Source organism: Meles meles, chromosome 3 (genome assembly GCF_922984935.1).
Source record: "Meles meles chromosome 3, mMelMel3.1 paternal haplotype, whole genome shotgun sequence".
Taxonomy (NCBI): domain Eukaryota; kingdom Metazoa; phylum Chordata; class Mammalia; order Carnivora; family Mustelidae; genus Meles; species Meles meles.
In genome coordinates, this window is record NC_060068.1 from 173,599,136 (window position 1) to 173,614,633 (window position 15,498).

At 41.7% G+C, this 15,498-nt stretch overlaps 1 pseudogene; it reads right to left on the reverse strand.

The window, feature by feature from the left end:
• Positions 1–486: 486 nt before the first annotated feature.
• Positions 487–564, reverse strand: LOC123939467 (annotated as a pseudogene).
• Positions 565–15,498: the final 14,934 nt, after the last annotated feature.

The following is a 15,498-nucleotide window of genomic DNA, read 5'->3' on the forward strand; positions in this document are numbered from 1 at the left end:
GGAACAGAAAAGGTTTACCCCTCCTTGCTGTGAGGGACACAGATGGAAAGACATAGAAAAGTCCACTGACACTCTGGGACCCACTGACCTTACACCCTGAAGTTGGTTGGCACTTTCTTGAGGACGGTCAACCTTCAGCAATATGAATTTTTCCCAGAATATGTGCTTTATTTCTCTTAATTGCTATGCTCTGCAGACATATCTGGGCTTCCTGGAATATCCTTAAGTTAGTTCAGCAGTAATTTTCAGAGTACTCCATTATATCACAAGGAACAGAAGCCAAAATGAAGGTTGTAAGTTGTCCTCTACAGTGCCCTGCCCCCTGTCCTGGGAGCCTGACTAGGGGAAATAAAGACCCATCTTACCCCACCCTTCATGACATCCAACCTTCGCAAACGCTTCATTTAGAGTGTTCTAGCTCCGTACTCGGCTTTCTCCTCTGTGCTACTCATCTGCCTCTGTTCCTACTGCTTATTCTTCTATGTCTGTATGTCGAGATCCAATTAGCAATAATCGCGCCTCAGATAAACCTCATTGGCTATGATACTGCCACTGCGCAAAGCTGTATGTCAAGATCCAAACACTCATCTCTTTTAACCATTTTGCCTTCATGCTTAACTCATCCCTAGATCTATTCCCTTTAATGTGCTTGTTCACAAGGGCGCCTTCTTCAGGAGGTTGACTCGAGTGCACTGCTGAGTTTGCAACCATTCCACCTCTCCACCACCTTCTGCTTGCCCAGCTCTACTTTCCATAGCAGTCATTACCTTCTAATCACTATATAATTAACCTATTGATTATATTTATATTTCATTGCTTGTATCCCCCCGCTAGTCTAGCTCTAGAGATTTTTTTTTTTGTTTTAAAGATTTTATTTATTTATTTGACAGACAGAGATCACAAGTAGGCAGCGAGGCAGGCAGAGAGAGAGAGGAGGAAGCAGGCTCCCCGCTGAGCGGAGAGCCCGATGCAGGGTTTGATCCCAGGACCCTGGGATCATGACCTGAGCTGAAGGCAGAGGCTTTAACCCACTGAGCCACCCAGGCACCCCTAGTTCTAGAGATTTTGCCTCTTTTGTTTATTACCACATCTCACCTGGAACGTTGTAAGTATGCGAACACTGACCAGTGAGTGAACTGTTCTGTAGCCATCCTTCTTAGTGTGAACTACACCTGCTCTCCCTCTGGTCTTCCCCTCTGCCAGGCAGTAAAGAGATCCTGGTGCTCCTGTCCTCCAGCAGCGCTGGTCTAGGGCTCACGGTACACTGACCGTGGCTTTTAGTGTATGACTTCTGTCTCTTGGTTTCCTCTGGAATTAATGTAGTATCTTTGTGGGGGGGGGTTGGAAAAACTATATTTTCTGAATGCCTTTTAGTTTTTAGAAGTTTTCATTAAACCAAAAATTGATAGATTAGAAGGAAGCTTATGGCACATTCAGGAATCACTTTTTTACCCCCCTTGTTTCAAAACTTCGTTCCTTTGAAAAATAATGTAATTGTTTTCTACTTGGTGGGGTCAGCTTTCTAAATGTGTGACCTTATTTCATTAAGAGATTTGCCATATTTGAATCTATTAAATCCCAAAATGGAACTCATCTGTACAGATTACAAGTCAGTGGAACAAAGTTATAGATCACCTTCCCCATTCCAGACACTGTACTGAATGCTAGGGTTCCAAGACGAGTAGCATGTAAGTTAAGTGTGGTATCTGTCAGTGGCTGAGCATGGCTCAGGTGTAAATACACACACACACACATACACACACATGCACACACACACAAAAGTACATAGATATGTATGTAAATAGCATGTATGCAAATGTAAATATAGTAAAATGCTTAAATGTCCTGATCCATTCAAACGTTGTTCTTGGGCAACAACTTTAGGGTTTTTTGAGCATATAAAATAATCACATGGGTCAGCCAGTTTTCTTACAAAGGAAAGCAATTTGGGGAATGTGCCATTAATTGCTTTCAGTAAAATCCTTGTTTTGAGAAGTAAATTTGAGGGTCATTTGAGTTACATTTATAGTGTTCTCTTCATTTAGAAATGATGTCTTTGCGATTTAGTCACAGAAGTGACTTTTTGTGTGAAACAGAATGACATGATCTCTTTATCATGGCATCAGCGGCGAATGTCATCGGCGGGCTGGGTTTGTGTGTCCCTGTGTGTGAAATGCTGCATTTCAGAAGGGCTTGCCTGGATTCCTAATCCATCGTTTCTGGCTTCCTCCTCTTCTGTACTCGTCAGTGCAGGATGTCTTAGTTCCTTTCCACTCTAAGCCATGCAATTTTACATAATTATAAACACTGCCTAAACCTCGATTACTATGACGTGAAATCGCAAACTTGAAGACAAGATGCATTTATATCGACATGTTAACATTATTATTGAAAGCAAGAGCAGTTCCAGTGTTATTCCTCTTGTAGACAAGGAAATGACTCCTTCCCATTTTCATCCTACTTTGTGTTCTGAGCTAGCATTTCTCAACTTCTTTCTTGCTTCCCAGATTTCTTGCTTCTGCCCAATTCTATAAGATTGTATAGCCATCTTGAGAGAAATCAATATGAAAAACAGTGCAAAGACCCCCTCCCCCTTTGAAAGTTTGTTTTCCACACTCTCCTCTGTGCTAATTGCTTAAAAAGGCAATCTTTTTCCGGCTCCACATCTTTCAGGAGCTAGAGCTACTATGTAGAACCTCATGGGGAGAGAAAACAAGGGCTTCTCCTGCTCAAGCCATCCTCTGCTGTTACTGGCAAGTCGTGCAGCACAAGGCTCTGGTGTATGTGGAGAAGATACACTGCAGCCTCACCCGCCAGGGGAGCCCACCCATGTCCAGAAGGGGAAGGGACCTCTATGTGTCTGTGCTTGTGATGCTTTGACCTAAGGCATCTGTCTCAGAGGCAACACAGAGAGGCTTGGGGCCTTTGGGGCTTAGAATGCAAAATTGGGAGGAGTCAAGATGGGGAAGGAGGAGGAGGCGCCGTTTCAACCTGTACCTTAAAGTGAGCTGATTACCTACCAAAGAACTCCGACCACCCATGAAATCAGCCTGAGATCAGAGTTACACACGTCTGGATCTCTACAGGAGCAGAAGACGCCAGTGGCAGGTAAAGCAGAGCGGGAACATCGGACTGATATCAGAAGATAAACAAAAGGGGGAGGGAGCCACCAGAGGCGACTGATTGGAAAGTAATACCCCAATACGAGAGTGCCCTGCGCCTGGGGACCAGCATTAGCTTGGAGTCTGGTTGAAAGCACTCAAAAAAGAGCAAAGGATCGCGGGGGGAAAATTGTGGGAATCAGGGCGGTTAGGGTCAGAGGCTTAAGTCCCCGGACACAGGACAGCTTCCCCTGGAGCTGAGCCAGAGAGAGTGCTGTGGAGAAACCAGGTCTTGGTCCCTGAGTCCCCAGTACGCCTGAGCCACCAGCGCGTCCGAGAACGCGTGGGGTCCAGCTCCCGTGAGGGGCTGGGAGCCTGGCCAGGCAGCATTCCTGGAACACGCGAGTCCCACACCCTCCCCTGGGAGAGGTGCGCACAGGTGCTAGCCGGGAGCTCTGGCATCCGGAAAAACCAGACATTCCCAGCTCGGGCCAGCGGGAAAATCTCAGTGTGCGATCACTGCTTGAAACCTCTCTGGCGGTCTGGAGCTGCCCAGACAGCCGCTGCTGCCGTGGTATTGGGTACAATGAGGCGCTCCTGCATCCCCAGGGACCGTGACTCAGAGCCGACTCTGCCAGCAGCTCTGCAGAGCATTCTGAGGCTTCTCTCTGAGAAAGAGGTCGGGGTGCAGTTTGCTCTCCTCTAAACCTCCAAAAACCATCAAAAGCTGTCAAGGCGAGAGAAAACAGATGAAAGAACATAAAAACCTCCAGAGAACAAAAGCCTGAAAAAAAAACGGTTTCCTCAGAGCCCACCCCCTTGAGGGGGGCGGGAGGACTTAACTCAGGGAACATCATTGTCTGAAAACCCATGTGGCAGGCCCCTCCCCCAGAAAACCAACCAGGAAGGAAGAAAAAAAAAAGACAACAAGAGAACAACCAACACTACTTCATAGATACAACTTTTATTTTTAACTCATTACCACTATTCTGATTCATTGTTTTATACATATAGATAATTTTTTAACCTATTTACCATCACAGTGAGATGTCCAGTACATCAAATCCCTTAATAACCTTCTAACCTGAACTTTTTGATACATACACCATGTTTTTCTTTTGCTTTTCTATTTTTAATTTTTTTTAAATTTTTAATTTAGTCTAGTTTATTCTTTTTTTAATTTTTATTTTCTAATATACATATAGAGTTAAACTTCAAGGTAATCCCCTTTCCTTAATCAATGCTACCCTATAGGCAAACCAATTTTTAATCCCTCTGTATCTTAGGAAAGTTGAGTCCCTTAACAAAAACATCAAGATACATCCTGGAAGAATGGAAATAACCTTCCTCGCCCACACTGAGAATTTATAACCACTCTCCCATCTTTTCCTTCCGCCAGTGTTTCTGTGTATTTGTGTTTGTCCTGATAGTATATAAATCTTATACTTGGGGATCTTTCTCATGAGGTTCTTCCGTTTTTTTTTTTTTCTTGCTTATATATATATATATATATATATATATGTATATATATATATATATATGTATATATATATATATATTTTCTCTTGTCATATACTTTTATCAGTCTTTTTGTTTGTCTGTTTTTGTTTGTATACTTCATAAATCTTACCTTGGGGCCCATTTGGGCTGAGCCTTCTCTTTTATTTTCCCTTTTTTTCCTGTCTCTCTCTCTCTCTTTTCTTTTCTTTTTTTTTTCTTCTCAATTTCTTTTTCTTTTCTTTCTTTCTCTCATTTGGGTGGGGAATCCTGATTGCACAGAAGCGTTCCAGGGTGCACCTTGACGGCACCACAATCGATACATCCAGCTGCATCTGTTCAGTCATCTCTTACCAAAATGACTAGGAGGAGGAATGCCCAGCAGAAGAAAAATACAGAGGATGGACCTTCTGCAACAGAGCTAATGGGTATCGACATAGAAATATGCCGGAAAAGGAATTCCGGCTAACAATTATCCAGGGCAGAACTGAAAGCCACCAGGAATGATGTTCACAATGTTAGGGCAGAACTGAAAGCCACCAGGGATGATGTTCAAAATGCTCTCAATGAATCCCAATCTAATCTAAATTCTCTAAAAGCTAGGGTAACTGAGGCAGAAGATAGAATTAGTGATCTGGAGAACAAACAGATAGAGAGAAAGGATCAGGAGAAAGCCTGGAACAAACAGCTCAGAAGCCACGAAAACAGAATCAGGGAAATAAATGATGTCATGAAACGTTCCAACATCAGAATTATTGGAATCCCTGAAGTGGAGGAAAAATAAAGAAGTCTAGAAGATATAGTGGAACAAGTTGTCTATGAAAATTTTCCCAATCTCATGAATGGAAACAACGTTCATGTACTAGAAGCAGAGAGGTTTCCCCCCAAGATTTTAGATTCTCAAAAGTCCTCGTGACACCTTATAGTTAAAATGAAAAATTATCATTCAAGACAGACCCTCTTAAAAGCAGCTAGGACAAAGAAGCTCCTTACATACAGAGGAAAGTCCATTAGAATAACGTCAGCCCTGTCCACAGAGACCTGGCAAGCCAGGAAGGGCTGGCAAAATACATTCAGAGTACTAAATGAGAAGAACATGCAACCAAGAATACTCTATCCATTAAGACTGATATTCAAAATGGATGGAGAGATAAAGAGTTTCCAAGACCGGCAAGGCTTAAAAGACTATGCAACCACCAAGCCGATACTGCAGGAAATATTAAGGGGGGTCCTATAAAAGAGAAAAAAATCCTAAGAATATCATTGAACAGAAATATAGAGACAATCTACAGACAGAAAGACTTCAAAGGTAATACGATGTCAATAAAAACATATCTATCAATAATCACTCTCAATGTGAATGGCCTAAATGTACCCATAAAACGACACAGCATTGCAGATTGGATAAAAACGACAGAACCCATCCATATGTTGTCTACAGGAGACCCATTTTGAACCTAAAGATACACCCAGACTGAAAGTGAAGGGATGGAGAAGCATCTTTCATGCCAATGGGCCTCAAAAGAAGGCTGGGGTAGCGATTCTCATATCAGATAAATTAGATTTTAAACTAAAGACTGTAGTCAGAGATACAGAAGGACACTACATAATTCTTAAAGGGACTATCCACCAAGATGATCTAACAATTTTAAGTATCTATCAATGCCCCCAATATGGAAGCAGCCAATTACATAAGAAAACTATTAATCAAGATAAGGAGTCATATTGATATGAATACATTAATAGTAGGAGATCTTAATACACCTCTCTCAGTACTAGACAGGTCTTTGAAGCAGAAAATTAAGAAATAAGAGCATTGAATGAAACATTGGACAGATGGACCTCATAGACATATACAGAACATTCCACCCTAAAACAACAGAATGCTCATTCTTCTCAAATGCACATGGAACCTTCTCCAGAATAGACCACATACTGGGTCACAAAGCAGGACTCAACCAATACCAAAAGACTGGCATTATTCCTTGCATATTCTCAGATCATAATTCTTTGAAACTGGAGCTCAATCACAAGGAAAAGTTCGGAAGGAACTCAAACACCTGTAAGCTAAAGACCACCTTGCTTAAGAATGCTTGGATCAACCAGGAGATCAATGACGGACTTAAACAATTCATGGAAACCAATGAGAATGAAGACACTTCAGTCCAAAACCTATGGGATACAGCAAAGGCAGTTCTAAGGGGGAAATCCATAGCCATCCAAGCCTCCCTCAAAAAAATTGAAAAATCCAGAATACACCAGCTGTCTCTACACCTTAAAGAACTGGAGAATCAACAACAAATCAAACCGACTCCACACGCAAGAAGGGAAATAATCAAGATTAGAGCTGAGTTCAATGAGGTAGAAACCAGAGATACAGTAGAACGTGTCAATGAAACTAGAAGCTGTTTTTTTAAAAGAATCAATAAGATCGATAAACCATTGGCCACACTAATCCAAAAGAAAAGAGAGAAAGCCCAAATTAATAAAATTATGAAGGAAAAGGGAGAGATCACAGCGAACACCAAGGAAATAGAAACAATCATCAGAAATTATTACCAACAGTTATATGCCAATAAGCTAAGCAACCTAGATGAAATGGATGCATTCCTGGAAAACTGTAAACTCCCAAAATTGAACCAGGAAGAAATTGACAACCTGAATAGACCGATATCTAGTAACGAGATTGAAGCAGTGATCAAAAACCTCCCCAAAAACAAGAGCCCAGACCTGACGGATTCCCTGGGGAATTCTACCAAAAAAAAAAAAAAAAAAAAAAAAAGAAAGGGAAATTAGAGAATCGATTCCATTTGCTATAGCACCAAGATACCTGGGAATAAACCTAAGCAAAGAGGTAAAGGATCTGTACTCGAGGAACTACAGAACACTCATGAAAGAAATTGAAGAAGACACAAAAAGATGGAAGACCATTTCATGCTCTTGGATCGGAAGAATAAACATTGTTAAAATGTCTATTCTGCCTAGAACAATCTATACTTTTAATGCCATTCTGATCAAAATTCCACCGGTATTTTTCAAAGAGCCAGAGAAAATAATCCTAAAATTTGTATGGAATCGGAAGAGACCCCGAATTGCTAAGGAAGTGTTGAAAAACAAAAACAAAGCGGCATCACGTTACCTGATTTCAGGCTTTACTACAAATCTGTGATCACCAAGACAGCATGGTACTGGCATAAAAACAGACACATAGACCAGTGGAGCAGAGTGGAGAGCCCAGCTATGGACCCTAAACTCTATGGTCAAATAATCTTTGACAAAACAGGAAAAAATATATAATGGAAAAGAGACAGTCTCTTCAATAAATGGTGCAGGGAAAACTGGACAGCTATATGTAGAAGAATGAAACTCGACCATTCTCTTACACCTTACACAAAGATAAATTCGAAATGGATAAAAGACCTCAATGTGAGACAGGAATCCATCAGAATCCTAGAGGAGAACATAAGCAGTAACCTCTTCGATATCAGCCACAGCAACTTCTTTCAAGATATGTCTCCAAAGGCAGAGGAAACAAAAGCAAAAATGAACTTTTGGGACTTCAAGATCAAAAGCTTCTGCACAGCAAAAGAAACAGTCAACAAAACAAAGAGGCAACCCACGGAATGGGAGAAGATATTTGCAAATGACAGTACAGACAAAAGGTTGATATCCAGGATCTATAAGGAACTCCTCAAACTCAACACACACAAAAGAGATAATCATATCAAAAAATGGGCAGAAGATATGAACAGACACTTCTCCAATGAAGACATACAAATGGCTATCAGACACATGAAAAAATGCTCATCATCACTAGCCATCAGGGAGATTCAAATTAAAAACACATTGAGATATGACCTTACACCACTTGGAATGGCCAAAATTAGCAAGACAGGAAATAACGTGTGTTGGAGAGGATGTGGAGAAAGGGGAACCCTCTTACACTGTTGGTGGGAATGCAAGTTGGTGTATCCACTTTGGAGAACAGTGTGGAGATTCCTTAAGAAATTAAAAATAGAGCTTCCCTATGACCCTGTAATTGCACTGCTGGGCATGTACCCCAAAGATACAGATGTAGTGAAAAGATGAGCCATCTGTACCCCAATGTTTATTGCAGCAATGGCCACGGTCGCCAAACTGTGGAAAGAACCAAGATGCCCTTCAATGGACGAATGGATAAGGAAGATGTGGTTCATATACACGATGGAGTATTATGTCTCCATCAGAAGGGATGAATAGCCAACTTTTGTAGCAACATGGATGGGACTGGAAGAGATTATGCTGAGCGAAATAAGTCAAGCAGAGAGATTCAAGTATCATATGGTTTCACTTATTTGTGGAGCATAACAAAAAACATGGAGGACACATGGAGATGGAGAGGAGAAGGGAGTTGAGAGAAATTGGAAGGGGGGATGAACCATGAGAGACTATGGACTCTGAAAAACAACCTGAGGGTTTTGAAGGGGCGGGGGGGGGTGGGAGGGTCGTGAAGCAGGTGGTGGGTAATAGAAAGGGCACGTATTGGGGCGCCTGGGTGGCTCAGTGGGTTAAGCCGCTGCCTTCGGCTCAGGTCATGATCTCAGGGTCCTGGGATCGAGTCCCGCATCGGGCTCTCTGCTCAGCAGGGAGCCTGCTTCCCTCTCTCTCTCTCTGCCTGCCTCTCTATCTACTTGTGATCTCTCTCTGTCAAATAAATAAATAAAATCTTTAAAAAAAAAAAAAGAAAGGGCACGTATTGCATGGAGCACTGGGTGTGGTGCAAAAACAATACTGTTACACTGAAAATAAACAAATAAAAAAAAAGAATGCAAAATTGGGACATGAGGTTATCGGTCCTGGACCAGGCACATGTTTATTTGTTTTTTAAAGATTTATTTATTTACTTGAGAGAGAGAGAAGGCGAGTGGAAGTAGGGGAAGGAGCAGAGAGGCAGGGAGAGGGAGGAGGAAGGAATTTCAAGCAAACTCTGCCCATGGCACAGAATCCCACGCTGAGCTTGATCTCACGGCTCTGAGATCATGACCCAAGCCAAAAACCAGGAGTTGGACACTCAATCAAATAAGCCACCCAGGCACCCCATGGGGCAGGCACTTTAAAAGGCACATACTCTTCAACTTTTATTTATAGGTGACATATACATAGGTATGTATAGGATATGGTGGGGGGGGCCATATCCATAAAATAACATCAAATCAAAAAGACTTACCTGAAAGTCCACAGGGATTCAATCAGAGTCAGAATTCAATCAACATAACACTAGGCCCTGAAGCATATTGCTCTTTTGTGACTCCCTGTGGCATTCCTGGGCCGGCCTCACATACTCTAGAATACCCCTGTCTCTTTGGGTGTTTCCAGGTAGTCTACCCTACTATTTGATTAGGGTTAACATTTTTTTGAGCAAAAATGATATGCTCATATGAGCTGGACTAGAAACTGCAAAGGACAAAGACCTCGATAATGCTGTCTTTGCTTAGAATTTGAGAAGGTAAGGTGCACTTAGGTGGCTCAGTTGGTTAAGTATCCAAGTCTTGGGCTGGGCTCAGGTCATGATCTCAGGGTTGTGGGATTGAGCCCAAGGGGTGCTCCATGCTCATTGGGGAATCCGCTTGATCTTTCTCTCCCTCCCCATCTGCCCCTCCTGCTCATGCTCACTCTCTAAAATAAATAAAATCTGTAGGGAGAAGAAATTAAGAAGATAGAAACGAATGCAGCGGTACGAGGAAGCACATTATAAGTTATCACACAGGGAAATGAGAATCATTTATTTGGGGAAGAATAAGGAATGATTTGTGCATAAGTGATACTTGATCTGAATCATGAAATTACAGAATGAGTTTTGATAGGAAGAAATGAGGGTCTTAGTATTCCAGGAGTAGGTGAAATTATGGGCCAAGACACATAACAAGAAATCTTTCTGGATATAGTCTAGGGGTGGATGTTGGTTTATTTTGGAGCAAGAGAAAAGAGTGGAGATTATTGTCAAACTTTAATCCCATGTTAAGAACCTGCTGGTTTATCTACAAGCAAAGGGGAACTGCGGAGGGTTTCAAATGAGGGGAGTAACTTAGTGATATGGACGTTTTGGAATACAATACTGGCAGCTCTTGAAGGGCAAATGTAAGGAATTGTGTGATCAAACTGACCCTACGTGTGACTGAGCAGTTGTTGATTCTCTCTCATGGAACCCCCTTCAGAGGGCACATGTGAAGCAGTTGTTTCTGAGCAGAGTGTCCAGAAGTGTCTGGGAGGAGGAGGAAGGGAGAAGAGGTCAGTGGATGGTTTCAGGCTGTGCCTGTAGCTTACTGGCCAGGTCCCCTGGTATCTCCAGATTCTGTGGCTGCCTGGAAGTTGCAAGGCAAGAGGTGAAAAGTGCATGCAGAGGGCAAAAGGCAAGGTGTTGATGGGCAGTAGCCACAGACAGTGGGAGAAACTGGGAATGACTGTTGCAGTGGGTTCCTGGATTTATAGCAGCAGCAACAACCTAGATCCTTTGTCACAAGAACAGACATTCCTGTTTTTAACCCTGTTTTTATCCCAGTGGCAAAGAAAGGCAACGGCCCTGGTCTGGGGTAGCACATAAAACAAATATGGAATGGCACTAAAATGTATATAGCATGGTCAGGAAGATGTCCCTGAGAGACAACTGAATAAAGGAAGTAAGGGAGCCATCCAAGCGAAATCTAAAATAGAAGGCTTTCAAGCAGGTGGAAAAGCAGCATGAAGTCCTTGAGATAAGACTGTGTTTAGTATGTCTGAGGAATGTCAGGGGGTCCAGCATAGCTGGAGTGAGGGAGAGGAGGGTAGGAGAAAAGGGGGAAAGGGAATATGGAGTCAGATAGTGTATGGACCTGAGGGTGATAAGATTTTTATAGTTTACTCTGAGTGAGATGTGAATACATTTGAAAATTTAAAGGAAATGGAAGGCTTGGCTGTCTAGAGCTTTAATAAGACTGCTCTTGATACTGTGTTGAAAATAGGTTACAGAAAAGAAAGGGTTGTGGAAGGTTACTGCAGTAAACCAGACCAGAAATTCTGGTGGCTTGGACTACATGGATAGTGAGATGTTAGAATGGTCACACTCAGGATTAAAGTACAATGAGCAAGAATTTAGGGTGGATTGGAAATTTGGTATGGAGGAAAAAACATAGTTAAAGGATATAACAAAAATAAATAAGTATAAAAGCTTAAAAATATATACCTGGTGTGGCTTTGTATTTCATGGTATGGGGAATGCTGTAGGAGACACTGGTTTTGGTACAATATTAGAAGCTTAGTTTGAGCATTTAAGTTTGAGATGTCTACTAAATAGCCTATGAAAAGTACTTTAAGAAGATTATCAAAGATAATCTTATGAAAGACATAATAAGCAGATAATTTGGAGATGTGGGTTAGGGGTCCAGGGAAAAGTTGGAGCTGGAGTTATACAGGTAGGAACTATCAAGGTCAGGCTGGTCCCCAAGTTACGAAGTGATGAAGATGATCTGGGGAGTGGGTGCAGAGAGGAAATAGGAGAGGGCCTGCAAACACGCCCTGGGAGCCCTAACATTTGAAATGGGATTGGAAAACACAGTAAAGGAGACAGGAAGAGATATGGGGACAATAAAGCAAATTTGGTGTCTTGGAAGTCAAAAAAAGAAACTGTATCAAGGAAGAAATGATCATTTCTGTCAAATTCCACCAACAGGTCATGGCAGTTAAGGACCTAGGGATGACTGTTAGATATAGAAAAGTGGCAATGATGGCGAGTTCAGAAGGTTGGGTTTCTACAGAGGGATGGAGGCAAACACATGATGGGAGTGAGGTCAAGAAAGAACAGGAGGAAAGAAATTGGAGACACAAGCAGGAAATAAGTAGTAAGGTTAATGAGGTTATGCAGGCAGGTGAAGAAGATAACAGGACTTCAGCTGCATAAGGAAAGGAGAGAGGAGGATGACATGGGTGGGTAAGAGTGAAAAGGTGGTTGATTCAATAGGTTGTAGGTCCTGGTGGGTTGGAAGAATTGTTAGAGATCTTAGTGTGACCTTCTATAAGAAAATACCACAGACTAAGTGGCTTGAACAATAGACCTTTGTTTCTGATGCTTGTGGAGCCTGAGAAGTCCAAGGTCAAAGTGCCTGTACTGTTCTGTTCCTGGTGAAGACTCTCTTCCTGGCTGGCAAATAGCCTGCCTTCTTGCTGAGTCCTCATAGGGCAGAGAGAGCATGCTATCTGGATTCTCTTCCTCTTTTTCTAAGAACACTAATCCCGTTATGGGGGCCCCCACCCTCATGACCTCATCTAACCCAATGACCTCCCGAAGGTTCTACCTCCAAATACCATCACTTTAGGGGTTAGGTTAGGACTTCAAATTATTATGACTTTTTTTGGATGAAGGACATAAATATTCAGTCCATGACATTAGAATTGGGATAGTAGAGTGTGGGCTAAAAGTTAAGAGGTGGTGATAGTTGTGTGGGGATTATTGAAATTAAGGTAACAGTAAGGGTGGCTATGGAATAAGTGCCAAACTTGGGGTTAAAGGGAAGACTTTGGAGGAGAGGAATTCAAGGAATTGAGAGTCCAGGCTTTTGGAAGGATGACCAATGTGGGTTTTAAGTTGTGATAGGAAAGTACTGGGAAAGAATGACAGTAGCCAAAAGCTACCCTCTTCTAGAAAGAGAGAGACAGATTCCTGCAGGTGTGGAAAGTGACTGCAACAGGGAGGGGAAGTGTCTGATGATCTCTCAATGCTGGGAGTTAGCATTGAAGGAGTCTGCAATCCAGGGTAGGAGGGAAAATATTCTGTAAATGATCATGAGGAATAAGAGGGGCTCACACTCCAGGTGCAGACTCCACAGCACCCGGGGAGTAGCAGACAGCCACAGTTGGAGAGGCCTGGGAGGAAATCTGTGTCCTTAGGGGGAACCAGCATCAGACCAATTAAGAATATGATGAGAACTTTCAAAGAAGATGCTGAAGTTAAGGAAGAGGGTTTGTGATTGACCTAGAATTTCAGGGTCATAGTGAACAAAAAGGTTTCAGGGAATGGGAGGTGGGAGATGGGTCAGAAAAGGCAGCCTGTGGAACCAGATGAGGATTCACTTCCAGGGAATGAAGAATGACCTTGGTGTCATGGGTCTTTTGTGGTGTTTGGTATAAACAGGGATAAAACATAAAATTAGATGGGTCCAGTTGGTTCAAGGTACAGAGTGATGGGAGTGCTGTGGGGGTTGAACAGAGGGAGGGATGCATAGGCAACTTGACAGAAGCAGGAAGAGTTCTGTCGTCCCACTGGAGTTCCACATAAGCGTACCCTTTGTGTTCTTGGAACTTTGTTCAAAGTGGTCCAGAGAAGTTAATTAGCTTCTCTTGGCTACAGTAGGTTGTACAAAGCTAGGAGGCTTGGTGATTATGTACATATGTGAACTTGAGGCCCTTAAAGGTGTGGTGTTGGTGTGGGCAGGTGGTAGTCCCTGAACTGCGGAGGAGAGACGAGTTTAAAGTTACACTTTCACAGAGTGGGAGGCAAAATTCCAGCCTTGCTTTCTTCACTTCAGTCCTCAACTCTCCCTTCCTTTTAAACCTGCAGGGGGCGCCATATCTGCTCACATTGGTGGTAGGCCTTTGGAGGGAGAAAGGATCATGACACACCATGAGAAATTACCATGTATACTCGATTTATGATTCAGATACTTTATGACTTTTTTCTGTTTAAGGAAGCAAAAAGTATGGCTGAAAGTTGATTTTAAATATATCACATTACAGTCACCCATATATGAAATGAAATTTATTGTATTCATAAGTTTGCTACAGGTGGTTTGCAGTATATTGGATTGATTCTGAAATGAAAACTTTCTGGAAAACAGCTAATAAACTTAAAACTTTTTAAAAATTTAAATTCAATTTAATGAACATATAGTGTATTATATAGTATTGTTAGTGTATTATTACTAGAGATAGAATTTAGTGATTCATCATTTGCACATAACACCCAGTGTTCATTACATCAATTTTTTGTGTTTTAACATGAAAAAGAGTTTTGTAATTTACTTGATAATTTTTTAAAAACCTTTTTTGAAACAAATATTCAAAAACTAAATTAGTGAAGTATGTTTGCTATGAACCAGCTCATTGGAATTAGAGTATTCCCTTAAACACTAATAATACTGATACGACATCATTTAGAGTAGCTATTATTCTCTTACATGTGATTATTATATCTACCATGAAAACAATTGATTCCCTCCAAATCATATCTATCTATCTACCTCCCTTTCTGTCTGTCTCTCTCTCTCTATCCATCTGTTCAAATCTTTAAAGATATTTTAAAATCTTGCAGTCATTTTTCTAGTACTAATGTTATCCAGAGTGATAGCTTTTACCTAAGCCAATGAAGAGAAATTTGGCTGAGAAAGCTGAAACCACTGGGGTTCTAGTCTCAACTTTTCAGTGACCTTGAAGAAGGAAAGCAACATCAGTGTGCTTCAGATTCTTCATTTCTTTAAACATAGTGCTGCTAATACTGTCTTTCAGAATGTGATTAATATTGGCAACTTTTACTAGAATAATTGGGGAATTTGATTAATAAGAACAAAAGAGTTTTCTGAGGGAAGAGACTCATTGTGTGCTCCCAGAAGCCTCCTGTATGAGGGCAGAGATTACACTGGGCACATGTAAGTGATACAGAAGGCTCCTCTGGGGCTGTCCTTCCACCACGATTCTCCAGGTCTTGGAGATGTTTAAACGCCTGATTTCTTTTGATTTTTCCTCTAAGAGCTGACAATATTAGTCTGGCCAGTTGAACACTGCTCTCCGAATTCCCCTTTCCAAGTTGTTCTTATAATAATTGCCCATATAAATGTCACTGTAACTTTTTTGAGTCACTTCTCAGAGTCCATGGAAGGGATGTGGAAGAAGGAAC